Genomic DNA, 10,707 nt, shown 5'->3' on the forward strand with positions numbered 1-10,707 from the left:
GCCCCTCCGCTGAGACGCTGGAGCGAGCAGGCGGCTGGGAAATGGACGGTGTAATAATGAGCCCATCCAATAAGAGAGGCAGCGAGAGAGGTGATCCTATTTGGTCGGATGAATGCAGAGTGTGCACTGGAGCGCCCGGGGATAACAGCCGATGTGCTTCCCCTGAGAGGCACACGCACACGCCAAGCACGTCCGGAAACTGAAACAGAGATCCAGTTAGAGATAGGCCTGAGGACTTAAGATCTGCTCTTCAATTGGAAATTAACTGATTTACAATAATAGCAACAATTATATATATCATTGCAAATAAATAATGTGGGCTCTGCTTCATGCTCGACAACTGCATATGTTTTTCCGTTTGCATATGAGAGGTTCCGCAGTAGGTCTCACCAGGTGTCAGCATTAAGTCAGAGGTTGGCAACCACCGTATTACATGACTTAAAGGTTGGGTATGTGATTTGCGAAACGCCAGCAGATTTTGAAAATACACAACTCAAATGGTCCTACCCCCTCTCCTTCAACACTGACTCTGACTCCACCCATTCCAAGTACCTGGACGCGCAATCATGCACGAGCGCGAACAGAGATGCGCGAGAGCGAGCCAGGCTAGCGTAGGTTTTCGTTTAACAACATGGCACTACATTCAGCTGTAAGTTGCACCCAGTACCGCGGGAAGTAGGGGTGCTGGGGGTGCTGCAACACCCCCTGTCCGAGGCCCTGTCTTATCACAGAAAACGATAATTTCTAAAAACTCCGGCCAAAGTGGAGATTTCTGAAAACGCCGGTTATGTGTTGTCGTGTCAACGGGGAGAAACGGGATTTTGGGTTCTGAAGCGTCACATTATGCACCAGGAAATGCTTAACGTCATGTGAGCGCCCGCTGTACCGTATTGGTCCGAATATAAACACAAACCCCATTGTAAGACGACCTATATTTGTAAAAAAGATTTGAAGACCAGATCTTGTTTTTATGAATAAATAAATTGTATTCATTGAAATAATATACGAAAATAAAAAGGCATAGAATAAAACACTGCATTGCCACTAAACAGTAGTGCAAATAGGCCGTACTGATGCGTGTACACCAAAGACTATTCCTGACACTCCTCTGCCCCGCTGTGTTCGCTCTGGCTGTGGTCGCTCCGCACTGTTTCGGCCCGTGGCAAAGCGAGTCATCCTCGCTGCTGTCCAAGGCATTTTGAGACGCAGCATTTATTTAATGCTCATATGACCTAGTGCTGAAAAAAGGTTATATGAAAAAGTGTGAGGGTAGTGGTGGTGCGCTAAACTTGTTCTGTGAGCAGCTGGATGTGAACCATGGTGTGAAGGAAGTGAAAACAACGATCGATTTTCAACTGTGCGCGCATGCACTGGTGTAATTGAGCTGCGCTGCTATATATCTTTTTTATCAATGTAACGAGTTGCGAGTCTAGTGCAGGCTGAGTTTCCAGCACCCCCTGCTGAGAATACGTTCTCGCGGCTATGGTTGCACCAGATGTTATAAACATTAAACGGTCACATAAATCATTACTATTTTTAGAAAATGTATGTTTGTTTCATATAATTGTATTGGAAGTCCTGGTTTTCACTAGGGTTGCCGCGGTGTGGACATTTTCACAACGAGTAATACACTCGTCTCAACACCGGTATTACCGAGTATAAACGGTATAAACTTTGAAACTAGGTCAACCGCCACACAAGCATCGGTTTTTAGACCCTTCTCGTCCTTCAGTTGCCGCCAACGTTCGAAAGCAGCGCCTAGGATTATTCTTGATTTCAGTTTTTCTCTTTCAGCGTTTTTATTATCAATTACTCTCTGTAAAAGAGTTTTCCTTCTCTTTGCTGGTGGTGGTGGTGGTGGTGGGGATGGTGGCGTCTTGTCTGCCATGGAAATTGTCTTCTACTGCTAGGTCCAAATGTGGATTAACTACTTCCAGTAGCTACCGCAGGATAACAACAAACAGGAGCTTGCTCTGGGTCACGAGTTCTGGGTCACGAGTACTGCACAAAGGGGTCGCGCACGGGGAGCGGGGGAGGGGGAGTGCAGTACGACCGTTTGATTGACGTACTTACTGTCCAATGCAACTCGGTGGCAATGGAAATGATTGGCTGGAGTTTTTCGAGCCCTGCCCGTTCCACAGATGATTGACTTGTTTAATTTTCATGTCAGTACTTCTAACTCAGTGGCTGTATGCGGGTTATGATAAGGATTTCAAGTAATTTTGCAAAAATGGCCAAAAAAGCGAATTCCATACCCAACCTTTAACTGGAAGGCTCCAGTGTTAATATTCAAATATTAGGATGACCTCTGTGCTTGGATTGCCGTGTTACTGGTCCCAGGCAGAGGACCCATGAACAGATCAGCTCCGGTCAATCAGGAGAACATTTAGGCGACAGCTCTTTCATTACAGAGCGCTCCGCTCATTGATGAGGAACTAGGTCTCTCAGAGAGAGACAGTGGTGGACGAAGTACTCAGACCACGTACTTGAGTAAAAGTTGAGATACCTAGTGTAAATATTACTCCAGTAAAGGTGGAATTACTCCCTTTAAACGTTGACTTGAGTAAAGTAACTTGGCTTCAAATGTACTTAAGTATCAAAAGTAAAAATAATGTAATGTCGTTCCAATCTCTTGCTATGGTCTTTATACACTCAGTCAAATCATTTAAGGTTAAAAAAACCAACACTAACAACACTCTATTTGTGATATCTGATACTAATATCATTTGAAACTAGAAAATACATTTCCTGCAGAAAATGCAGGAAATGCAGTGCTGCAGTGCACAAGTGTGTGTGTGTGTGTGTGTGTGTGTGTGTGTGTGTGTGTGTGTGTGTGTGTGTGTGTGTGTGTGTGTGTGTGTGTGTGTGTGTGTGTGTGTGTGTGTGTTTGTGTGTGTATGTGTGTGTGTGTGAATGCACGCGCAGGGACACAGCCACAGAAAATGCATGTTTGGTACATGATCTAAAATAAAACAACCCTCAAACTAATCATACAGATAATGATCGTACATTTATGAACTTCACCTTAAAATAATCGAACAAGAACTTAAAGAGCATCAAACTTACAGTCAACACCAGCTCGACTAAACATTATGGTTCAAATCTCCTTAAAGGGACACTGTGTAATATTTTAACTCATTTATTACCTCAAATCAACCTATTCATTCATAAATAAGTCCTCATTGGTGTAAAATTATCTCTGCCAAAAATCGCACTAATCCTCCTGAGCGAAGAATAATTAATATGTAGTTACATAGGACGGGTAAGCTTCATGGAGGCTTCCATGTTCTTCCGGTCTATGAACTACCGAGAGGGACAAAAAGCACTACGTGGTACAGGAAATGCAAACGCGTTTTCACTCTGAGCCAGCGTGAATGATGACTGAAATAATTCACTATCTTGCTCGAGGAGTAATTACTCATGTAACATTAGCTTACACTAATGATTCAATGCAGTTTGAAATGTATTTGAAATAACGAACCTCATCATCACTCGAATGACTCGATGAGGTAGTATTGGATGTCATGACACAGCTTCTTGGCACATACTGCCCACCGTAGTTTTTGAACAAGCGAGCACTATTAGTTTGAATGCAATATACAATTGTACCACTAGATGGGAGTAATTCTTACACAGCGTCCCTTTAAGACTGGCACAGAGGTTTGAGTGACAGATCTGATGGCCCTCCCTCGCCCCTCATTACAATTGGACAGGCAAGCATTGTTTTTAGCATTTAGCTTCTACCGTTGGTACACCCGGATATGTAGCAAGCAGCAAGCCTTTAGCCATATAAACGGGGGTCCCCACAGACAATCGCCCATTACATAACAATCATATTTCCAAACGATTAATAATTCCCCATTAACGTATAACATAACCGTTTAGGCTTGACATGGTTCTTCTAGGTTAAATATTGACGTTGTTTAGGCTCCGGGATGTCCGCATTGGTTGGCTGTGTCTATGGTCATGCATGCATGTCGTGGAAAGGAACGTTGAAAGGAACGACACGTTTTTTTAATGTAGTGGAGTAAAAAGTAGATTTTCCCATACAAAATGTAGTCAAGTAAAAGTATGAAGTCTCACAAAATAACGATACTTAAGTTAAGTACAGATACGCTAAAAAGTTACTTAAGAACAGTAAAAAAATACTTCTGTCTGCCACTGGAGAGAGCCTCCGAGAAGCACATCGCCCCTCTGCCTTCTACTGGCAGCACTGAAATGCACACAGTGATACATATTGAATCACAGGATTCACATTCACAAAATACAGACAAACAAAAGAACATAAAATGTGACCACACACTTTGTTTGTGTAACCAGGTGTAAGAAACACTGTTAATTTAGTACCGTAAAAGAAGAGAGACTGTTTGCTTTGATTATCTTATTTGTTTTGAATGCACCGCTCAACTCGCATGGTCCCACGTGGGGGTGCCTAGTTCTCAGCAGCCAATCAGAAGCTACGCAGGCCACGCTCAGCCTGTCGGCTCGGAGAGGAAGTGCAGTCGCGTTGCTCTTCCGGTCTTTTCGGATCTCGGCCCGGGAAGCGAGGGCAGCTGTGTGTTAAGGAGAAGAGGAAAACTAGAGAAAGAACCCAGAGTAAAACCTGTGAAAAAGGAAAAAGAGTCGGAGCACTTACCCAGTAGAGGTCCGGAGCCAAGTGGCTGAACGAAGGAGAGTTACGTCGGCTAACTGCTTGCCTGTCCGCCGGAGAGCTGCTACGAGGTTCGGCATCGGCATGCTACACCTTGATACACAGAGCAACGGTCAGGTTTTTTTAGAGGACTGAGAGTCTGAGGTTCAGGACAACTTCCTGCTGTGAAAGATGGCGAGCCAACTACCCTGATTGAAGATTAGCACCGAGGAGATATTCACGTACACACTCATTCACACAAATAATACACTCACATTACACTACAAGGAACCTTGGAATCAGGTGAACTTTCAACAACTCCTTTTATTTTAAGGGCCCCAACAGACATTTTTGTTTTAAGTGTGCACACTACTTTTTTTTATTTTTCTTACTGTTTGGTATATTCTGCATTTTGTACGAACCAGACAAATTACTTTGTTCACTGTAAAATATAAGAGTGGCTACTCAATTGTTACTCTTGTGTCTGCCTCATTGTTGTTGCTCAGTACAGTGGCTCCTCTCGAATTTGGTCTCTTCTGATTCTGGTCCTGGTCTTATTGTTAGTCCAACTTATATTATACTGTAATTCACTTTTACACTCCTAAAATTGGTTACATTTGCGTCACATCCGCAGTCTCTCTTTTATCACACCATTCTCTTTCCCCTTCTCTGAATCTCCTCTTCCTCCACTGAATAATTTTCTCTGTTTGCCTGTCTTTCTGTCTGTAGGTTTGCCTGTCTCTATGTCTGTAGGTTTGCCTGTCTTTCTGTCTGTAAGTTTTTCCTGTCTCTCTGCCTGCAGGTTTGCCTGTCTTTCTGTCTTTAGATTTGCCTGTCTCTGTGTCTTTGGGTTTGCCTGTCTTCTGTCTGTAGGTTTGCCTGACTCTATGTCAGTATGTTTGCCTTTCTTTCTGTCTGTAGGTTTGTCAGTCCGTCTGTGTGTCTTGGTTGTGGAGGGGATTCGACATGGAGACTGTCTCTGGAAGGCGGCTGAAACAGACCGTACCATATCCTTCTTCTGGAGTTGCCTGGGAGATGATTATTTTGGTCATTCCTTATTTTCTTTCTTTCTTTCTTTCTTTCTTTCTTTCTTTCTTTCTTTCTTTCTTTCTTTCTTTCTTTCTTTCTTTCTTTCTTTCTTTCTTTCTTTCTTTCTTTCTTTCTTTCTTTCTTTCTTTCTTTCTTTCTTTCCTTATTTCTTTCTTTCTTCCTGGATGGGGGGGGGGGGGTGTCTACCTTCCTCAGCAGCCCCACTGAGCCAATGAGGAACCAGCTTTAATCACCGCCAGCTGCTGGATTTTCAGAGGCCCCTTTTCCATTTAGAAATGAGATGTTTCACAGAGATCCCAGAGACCAAGGAATGAACCGCAAACATATGCAGGGAACAATCGCTTTTTATAAAGCGCCAAATCAAATGTCAACCCAGAAACCTCCGGTCTTGGAGCACAAGAGGAGACTTTATTCACTCTCCATACATGACCTCTGCTCAGCGCTATGTGCTGCTCGGATGGAACCGCTTCTGCCTTGGCCAGGAAATGAAGCTCAAATATATGTATGAAAAGAGGCTGTTTAAAGTCAGATTTACGCATAAGCTTAATATTTATTGACTTTAGAATGTGTAACAGGCACTGATGTGTGCGCGGGCCCTCTCTCTTCTGATCAGTACACAGCAATCATTCACTCAGAAACACACAGTATCATCGACTGGCCCACAGCAGCATGTCCTACTAATGGGAACCAGCAGGCATTTATGTTTTTCCTTTTCTTATTTTTTGTTCCTTTTTTATTTCCAGAAGGGAACCTTTTCCAGTGTAACTAGACACTCGGGAACACTGCTGGTTAGGATCCAGAAACAACAAGACTCCCAGCCTCAACATCCTATCACCTCCCCCCAAACCTTCTCTCCTCTTCACCTCTCCTTTCCTCCTCTCCCGTCTCTTTCTCTCTCCTCCTCTCCATTCCTCTCTTGTCCTATACCTCTGGCCTCACCTCTCCTCCTTTCTCCCCTCATGTCCTCTCCTCATCTCCTCTCTGCTTGTATCCACTCTTCTCTGCTCCTCTCTTCTCCACCTATCTACCTCCTCTTCTCTCCTCCACTGTTCCAGGGAATGAACAACTACCTCAGTAAGAGAAAGAGTCTTTCCTTCCTCTTTTCTTCTCTTCTCTGTTCCTGGGAACCAAAACTTTGTTTTAATTCAGTACTTCCGTCTACCTCTCTCTATCTCTTTATATTTCTCTCCCTTTCTCTCCCTGCCTCTGTTAACCTAGAAACACCATGTCTGAACTTTGTTTGTCTTCTCTCTTGCTCTCCCTCCACTGTGTTCCCTCCCTCCCCTCCTCCAAGCCACATCTGGATCCCAGCTCCCCTTATTTATTTATGTGGTCTGAGTAGTTCAGAATTTTCGCTTTTTTCCGTAGCCTTTTTTTCCTTCCAAAAGTCCTTTACCTTGTGCTGCTGGCAGCTCCCCTCTCTCCCCCTGATGAAGCCTACAATTACAGCAACCCTGGGACTGGTCACTCTGCAATTACATGGTCCACCGCAGAGCTTCACTTTAGCACTCCTCTGGAACAAAAACATACAGAGGGAATGTGCAAAGCAAAGAAAGAATAAGCAAAAGAAAGAAAGAATGAGTAAAAGATAGAGAGAATGAGCGAATTAGTTAAAAATAAAGAAGTTATTTTCCCCTGCTCATGTGGCGGTCGGATTTCTCGTCAGTCGGGAAGGCGTCGTGGCCCAAACTGGGCTCCAGGGTTGACTGACACAAGGCTGCGGGCTCTCTCTGCCCCTCTAGCTCCCTCCACCCACCACCAGCGACCGACACCCACCACCAAGACCCCAAACAGAAACCTCCCTGCCGGTGGCAGAACAACTCTGAGCAGTCCTGTTAGAGCAGGGCTGGTGGAGAGAGAGAGAGAGAGAGAGAGAGAGAGAGAGAGAGAGAGAGAGAGAGAGAGAGAGAGAGAGAGAGAGAGAGAAAGAGAGAGAGAGAGAGAATGAGTGAGGCGGATAAAAAGAGTTAAAGAGAGGAACCGATACGGCCCAGAGTAAGAGAGAGATTGAGGGGGAGAGGGAGGGAGAGAGAGAGGAAAATATCCAAACAACAAGGGTTTCTATGGGCCAGAGGGAGCAGAATCATAAGCCAAATCAATGAGTCCCCAGAGGAAGGATTGACCTTTAACCTGCGGAGCGAGGAGACCGGTAAGTACAGCAACACTAAAAGCTAATCTGTCCCTCTTACCATTGTACTGGGACCTAATAGTCTGGTTATCCTGATGTACTTACAACCTTCCAGATGAAAAGAAGCAGTGCAAAGTCCTCATCCAACACCCACGTCTACTTCTAGAGAATGGGCTCGGTTACAACTCTGTAGACAAGGGCTTGATTGTTGTACATGGACAACTTTAGATATCCGTGGCACTAGGGAATGTCTTGTCTCGGCAACAACCGTATAGATTGTATCGATTGTCTTCCTGTAGTTTTCTCAAAGAGTCAGGCACAATTAAGCTGCTTCTGTCCAACTATAGCAGCATAGCTCCCCTGAGCTCCATGCACCATCTAGGGCTCTATGAAGACGCAGCTGCTGTCCTCACAAGCATATTGTTCTGCCTTATGGGACATTTATATGATTAAAAAGGGCCAGTGCGCCCGTGAAGGAAGTAAGAGTTTGTCTGCACTCTTGTTTTGACAGAGAGGTTTGAGCAGGATGGGGACCCTTTTGGGGATGTCATTTATATCGATAACATCAAGTACATATTCAATGAAAACAATGCAGAACAAATTCAAATGGAAGCCTTACACACAGGAACCAGGAGAGTGGAAAGGTTTATGTTGGTTAGAAACATCAGGCTGAGAAGCAGACCAATCTGTGAGCTTTTGTGTTATTTGCTCTTGCGTAGGCTTCTGCCCCCCCCCCCATTCAGACACAAACCTCCAGCAGACCTACCCTTGGTGGGGCCCATAACAAGGATCTGCTATGGGGAGGGTTATGAGAGCCCGAGGCAGCTCCATATCAACAGTCATGTTCCACTGAGTCAAACGTCTGATTGCTGTGATTGGCTGTAGGTCTGTCCAATTGCGTTCAGAGGCACTTCGGCTAGTGCCTGGTCAGCCATCATTAACAATTGACCTTGGAAAGGGGCTTGATCCATCTCACCAGGCGTGAGTTCATGTGCTTGTGGCTGAACCTCAGCGGTTTTGACCAATCTGCATCCTGTGAAGACCTACGTGATCTATGAGGTACAAGGTAGACGGTGATAGAAAGATGGTTAATTATTCTGGAAAGTGCCTGCCTTTATCCAAAAAGTTTACAAGGAAGACTTCCCAGATGGTGTCTGTGCTAGACCCCATCTGGGGCATCAGGTTAGTGGAGATCCAAAAATAAACGAGAGCTTCAAGACTAATATACATTTGGGAATTCATCTGAAGATGTCAGGCTAATGCAATTGGATCGTGTTCTAAAGCTCAGCTGGTTATTTACATTCACCATCCAAAAATAACACTTGGTCATACAGTAGGAGATGTTTATACACCTAAATAAAGGACGGTGTCTCACACACACACACACACACATCGGGGGGCGATCAGGGGCTGTGGGCCCCTGATCGATCCCACCACACAGCCACACGGCCCCTGGCCCCTGATACGCTCCAACTACAGTTAGGTGTGGCCCCTGATACGCTCCAACCACGTGTAGGTGTGGCCCCTTATACGCTCCAACTACCTTTATGTGTGGCCCCTGATACGCTCCAACTACCTTTATGTGTGGCTCCTGATACGCTCCAACACTGTGTAGGTTTGGCCCTAATTGTGTGCTGTCACACTGTTTAATTAGCGTGTTTCCATGAAGCTTCGCTGGGTGTTCTTTAGGAAGCCCTCCCCCTCCCTTATGATGGGGCCACACCCATTGTCCCAAGACACTGATGACATTAACAAGCCATTGGCAGGCCATGTTGGTTGTTTCCAGCTGGGTGTGGTGTGTGTCTGTGTGTGTGTGTCTGTGTGTGTGTGTCTGTTTCTGTGTCTGTCTGTTTCTGTGCGTGTGTGTGTGTGTGTGTGTGTGTGTGTGTGTGTGTGTGTGTGTGTGTGTGTGTGTGTGTGTGTGTGTGTGTGTGTGTGTGTGTGTGTGTGCGTGTGTGTGTGTGTGGCTAGTAAACTCCCTAAAGTTCAGTGCCATGATGTCTGGCTGTAATATCTGCCCACTCATGTCTAGATGGGCCACCAATGTTTGTGTGGCCCCTGATACGCTCCAACCACACATCCACACGGCCCCCGGCCCCTGATACGCTCCAACTACATTTAGGTGTGGCCCCTGATACGCTCCAACCACGTGTAGGTGTGGCCCCTGATGCTCTCCAACTACATTTATGTGTGGCCCCTGATGCTCTCCAACTACATTTAGGTGTGGCCCCTGATACGCTCCAACCTCATTTAGGTGTGGCCCCTGATACGCTTCAACCTCATTTAGGTGTGGCGTCTGATACGCTCCAACACTGTGTAGGTGTGGCCCCTGATACGCTCCAACCACGTGTAGGTGTGGCCCCTGATACGCTCCAACACTGTGTAGGTGTGGCCCCTGATACGCTCCAACACTGTGTAGGTTTGGCCCTAATTGTGTGCTGTCACACTGTTTAATTAGCGTGTTTCCATGAAGCTTCGCTGGGTGTTCTTTAGGAAGCCCTCCCTTATGATGGGGCCACACCCATTGTCCCACGACACTGATGACATTAACAAGCCATTGGCAGGCCATGTTGGTTGTTTCCAGCTGGGTGTGGTGTGTGTATGTGTGTGTGTGTGTCTGTTTCTGTGTGTGTGTGTTTGTGTGTGTGTGGCTAGCTAACTCACTAAAGTTGAGTGCCATGATGTCTGGTTGTAAAATCTGCCCGCTCATGTCTAGATGGACCACAAATGTTTGTGTGTCAGTGTGTGACACTATACTCTGTCTGCAGGTTTACCGAGGCCTTTATACATTTGCTCTAATGGTCGGTCGCTCTAATGGATGTATTATTGTAAAATATATTCATCATATGACAAGGCGGATGGAGTTCCTCTTGGTTTGATTTGTGCTGTTATATTGGCT

The 10,707-nt window shown here is 45.4% G+C and overlaps 1 protein-coding gene across 1 annotated transcript in view; it reads left to right on the forward strand.

The window, feature by feature from the left end:
- Window positions 1–7,002: 7,002 nt before the first annotated feature.
- insc (INSC spindle orientation adaptor protein) overlaps window positions 7,003–10,707 on the forward strand; it is a 49,703-nt gene continuing 45,998 nt past the window's right edge. The window contains exon 1 of the mRNA XM_030367186.1: window positions 7,003–7,829. The gene's annotated coding sequence lies outside the window, so the exon portion shown is untranslated. The remainder of the gene's footprint in view (window positions 7,830–10,707) is intronic.

The sequence above is a fragment of the Gadus morhua genome, chromosome 9 (genome assembly GCF_902167405.1).
Source record: "Gadus morhua chromosome 9, gadMor3.0, whole genome shotgun sequence".
Classification (NCBI taxonomy): domain Eukaryota; kingdom Metazoa; phylum Chordata; class Actinopteri; order Gadiformes; family Gadidae; genus Gadus; species Gadus morhua.